At 50.5% G+C, this 4,526-nt stretch overlaps 2 long non-coding RNA genes across 2 annotated transcripts; both read right to left on the bottom strand.

Annotated features, from left to right (window-relative positions):
* Positions 1-382: 382 nt before the first annotated feature.
* LOC108864137 (uncharacterized) lies at positions 383-1,309 on the bottom strand. Its single transcript, XR_001951172.1, has 2 exons — positions 1,239-1,309; positions 383-1,138 (listed from the first exon to the last, which is right to left on the bottom strand). It is a non-coding gene; the product is annotated as an uncharacterized LOC108864137 (long non-coding RNA).
* A 766-nt stretch (positions 1,310-2,075) lies between these two features.
* On the bottom strand, positions 2,076-3,072 carry LOC100902166 (uncharacterized). Its single transcript, XR_145438.2, has 4 exons — positions 3,028-3,072; positions 2,474-2,662; positions 2,332-2,367; positions 2,076-2,250 (listed from the first exon to the last, which is right to left on the bottom strand). It is a non-coding gene; the product is annotated as an uncharacterized LOC100902166 (long non-coding RNA).
* Positions 3,073-4,526: the final 1,454 nt, after the last annotated feature.

A 4,526-nucleotide genomic window follows, 5' to 3' on the forward strand; every position in this document is an offset into this window, starting at 1 on the left:
TTTGCGCCACTGCTAATTCGAAACCCAGAGCCCTTCTCATCACTCAACACCGATCCCAGCTTTGGAACATTCTGGTCCTCCCGAGTAACAAACTCACTCGATGCGGCCTCCTTTCTCCCAAGCCCACCAGCAACACGAAATACCGAGCCCACAGCGAGAAGTAATCGATTCCTACGTCGCGTCGGGGCTCGTTGGAGAGAATGCACAGGAGAACCTCAATTATATCAAGTCCGCGAAAAAAAAAGTCGATTCTATCAGCTTTTTGATGTCGAAAATGGTGGATTCAAGGGAGGCTTCGATAATTTCGCTCGGAACATGTGTTATACATGTATAAACAGCTGTGTTTTTGACAGCTCTATCGGATGTCAAGATAAGTATTTGATGGATTCGGTCATGGGTACGGAATGCGTTTATTCGGAAGAATCGGAGAGCCTCCGTCTAGGTCTGTGCGATTCTGTCCCGTCTGAAACCTGGATCTCAGTATTGGAGGCTCCCCGACGAAGAGACTCAGGAAATTCAGGACGATGCTATCGACGCTCTCGGCGACTGCAAAATTGATTGAATCGTTCTTTAGTTTACTGAGTACAACGCCGTACCACAAAGCCTCGTATGTTTAGCAGCCCGCATTCCGAAAGAATCGCTATGAGTATTCGATATGGTGTCCCTCATTCCGGAGAGGGACCACAATTACTCATGATTCATCAATCGTCCCCCGTGAGGATTCTTCATGAATTCATCCGCTCTCATCGGGGGAACAACTCACTGAACTCCTTGATCTGATTCACGGCAGCATCGGCGGCTGCGGATGACAAAACAGTGCTTAGGTGTATGTATCGTCAACGTAATATCGAGGTGCCAATATCAATGAGAAAAGGACGAAAAGCGAGAGCATCACCCTGATTAGGCTTCTGATCGAGTTATCGTCGAGAGATACGCTGCGGGGAGTCTGGGCTGTCACACTGAGAGCGACGAGAAGCAGGAAAACGCAGATCGCCAGATACTTCATGCCGATGCCTTCTCAGAGGGGTTCGACTTGTGATTGCTTCAATTTCTCTGTACTCGTCGATACCCAGAGTAGTGGGCCTCTAGAGCGCTTCCATGATGAGTTCCATCGGAGAATTTTCCGTCTGGGGTTCTTCTGGGGAAATTTCAATCTCCGGCATCGTAAAACTCCATCCAATTCTGAATCAGCGATTCGAAAGAGCTCCTCAGTGAAGATTCTCCTGGCGTCGACTCACCGAGATTGTTCACTCCAGCGAAGTTGGAGAAGCTCAGTAGGTTCCCTCGACCGGGTCGGACTATTGAAAGTGATCCGTCCGCCTTCTGCAGAGTCGCTAGTGTTCCGAGTGTCATTGTTTAGATAAAGATGATACTCTTGTGTTCCGAGCTCCAGCGTCATCAGGAACGAGGAAGTAGAGCTGCAAGTTTGAAGTTTCCGGAGCCGGATTCGATATAGCCCATTCGCTCCCGGAGCCGTATCTCGATCACATCTGTTGAAACAACTCCATTCGAACCTTCGAGAATGACGGACGAGCGCTCGCGGATTCATATTCCACGACGGAGAATCCTGGGTGTCGGGCCTGACACACCGCAGGGAGTTCCTCTGATTTTTCTTTCGAACACTGGAAATGATCCTCCAGCCCCGGGCCGTAGGATTTCTAACGCGCATGCCGGCGTTCGAGTGCAGAGCCGTTTCGAGCGCAGAGCCGTTCCGAGCGCAATAGTCAATTCCCGAGAATGACCCGCTTCGATATGAGTTCGTTACGTGACTCCATCAGCACAATCATCTGGAAATCTAGAATCATCCCGCGACCAGATTCGGGAGCCTCCTCTACCAATCGATCTCCGACTATTGCCTGATAATGGCGTAAATGTAGGAGAGAGGGACAGAAGTTCTTCGATGGATCGCGTCTCTGGGAGGAGTGCTCCTCGAAGATCACGTCGAGCGAAAGGTGATCTTCCGAGCAGAATTTTCGCGGTCAGCGCGGCGTTCCTCACGCGGCATTTAATCCCCTTACGTCCCTCTGTCCCTAGTTATAGGCGTCTTCCGTGACGCGTGAATGTCGGAATGCGTGCAAAAAAATTTATTGGATAGATTTGAGAGGTCTGACGATCGACGCTGCTCGCGTCTCCTGAACCGCATATCTGGGCTCCAAATCGATTTCAACCCCTGAGTTGCTCCTGGGAGCATTCAGATAGTGACGAACAGGCTGAGGAAGGTCAGGATAACCGTTTCGATGACCTCGAGGGCTGAAAGAATCGATTGTTCTTTCTTAGTCACTGGAACTCTCGGAGCGAAACGTCGACCGCAGGGTAGATGATGGTACTCACCGAATTCCATGAGTTGATCGATGAAAGCTTCCGTGACTGCGGAGGAGAAAACTTTCTCAGATCCCAGCTAATTTCGAGAACAACGAATGAAGTCGACTTATTGTGGCTAGAGGAGAGGGGGGGGGGCGTCAGGACGTCTTACAGCGGAATCCGTCAACGATAGACCGAACAGTCTGAGCTATCATCTGAGCGTCGGCGGGCATCACACTCATGGCGATGGACAGGAGAAGGAGGCATGCCGTCAGGTACTTCATAATGCTGTGATTCTCGGAAGGATTCGAGTTGTGTCTGAACAACGCTTTCGAAAGCCTTTCTATACTCGAAGCCGATACTGTCGAATAAGGCTGAGATAATAAGGAGTTTGAGGTGCGCAAACTGGCCGCAAATTGGTACCATTGAGATAAGGAAACTAATAATGAGCTCGTTTGTGGGAATGCCGCTTCTTTATGGCAACGGACCTCGCTCGAGGCGATACACGGCACCGCAGGTTGTCGGAAATCGAGAGCGATATACGAACTTGGAGAATCGAGGTAATTCTTACCGCCTCAATACATGTGGTATTGAGGGATATCCAAGATCGGGATACGTTCCCGGGAGCCTTCTCGAGCCCTCTCGCTTCCTCACCTCGGTTCCCAATCTGTGTTCATGTCTCCTGTCCACCCGATTGCGCTGTCCGAACGTATAGCAAGTACTCACAAGGTCTCAGCGGAGCGGAGAATGATTTGAGAATGAATGCCCGGGACCGTGTCAGCACTTTCTCAGTCGAGAAATTCGAAATAACAAAATGATAAGTACTGGAATGGGAAGCGGATGATTTTCTGTTTGGATGGACGAATCCTAATTACGTACCACCTGATAACTTATTGGGCCTCTCCCCGCCTTTTGATCGGGCTTGTCGAGAGATATCATCTTGATTACGCGTTAGTCTCATGAATGAGACGGAGGTTCGGTGAAGGCTGACTCAACACGAGAGCATGAGATGACCTCAAGCTGACTCATTGTCAGGGAGAAGGAGTTGACGGGGTGACTGTTTCCAAGTCTGTTCGTGATTAGAGTGAGGTCAAGAGCCGGAGAGAGCCGGGTCAGCATCGGGCCAGTGATGAGGGCATGATTACCGAATCCGACGCGATTCCGATTGGAATGGCGTTTCTATATTCCCAATTCCGAAACCTCTCGTCGTCGGATGAAGTTGATGTATGGAATTAGAGACATCGAGAGCGATTCGAGAGGAAGGGGGCCGTGACCCCCCTCCGGAATCTTCATCCGCTGAAGCATACGAGCAAGTCACCACTTTGGACCTTTGCCCAACCCCCAAAGTCGGTCTGCCCCCCCGAACCCGAAAAATTCTGGGTACGCTCTTTGACACACCTTCTCTCGAACATGCGATCCGGTCGTATGGGTCAACCGGTCCCGAATTAGCGCTGAAGTGACAATGCTTCAATTGCAAAATCGAATCGATTATTTGTTCTACAAGCGACCCCGCCGTCGTGGTTGCCTGAATGGGAGCGGACTTTCGTGAACGGAATACGGAGAGCCCAGTGTATATCGCTCCTTCCGATACGATGGAGGACCCAAAATCTCAAAATTGGGCACCCTATAGCCTCTTCGATGGACAGCCGAGGAACAGCTCGTAGGGTGTCGTCATGTACGTCATCCTTTCAAGCAAAATACGTTCAACGCCAGTGAAAGATGTATCTGTAGCCGAAGGACAGATCATCGTCGCGAGCTGTATGGGCATGTGGGCTTTGTTGAAAGTGCGCTCACTCATCCTAAGTCTCCCGCGATAGAAATATTTGCCACGGATTCTACTGCGAGTGCCATCCCGATGTGAGGCTCCAGAAAGGAAAAATACATCCGGAAAATCCCTCGGATCGGTCTTCCTCATTTTGCATTCTTCGAGTCCCGGACTAGATCAGATACGCTGTTTCCGACTCAGTAGTTTACACGCCTCGTGTCTGCGAATGTCGTTCATTCATCTTTCAGCAACGCTTTGGGCAATTATTACTGATCCGGCATTGCCGGCGGCAGCCCTCGGCAGATACTTTCAAAATGATCAGAGCTGACATTCAAGTCTCGACTGGAGGCAACGGCTCTCGAATAAGCCGATCAAAATACCGCGATCAGCAGTAGCGCTAGGGCGCCCACCATGATGTGCGCAGCCGCGGCGGCGCCGTCTATCGCGTTAAAAGAGTAAC

Source organism: Galendromus occidentalis, unplaced genomic scaffold (assembly GCF_000255335.2).
Source record: "Galendromus occidentalis unplaced genomic scaffold, Mocc_1.1 scf7180000077383, whole genome shotgun sequence".
NCBI classification, from domain to species: domain Eukaryota; kingdom Metazoa; phylum Arthropoda; class Arachnida; order Mesostigmata; family Phytoseiidae; genus Galendromus; species Galendromus occidentalis.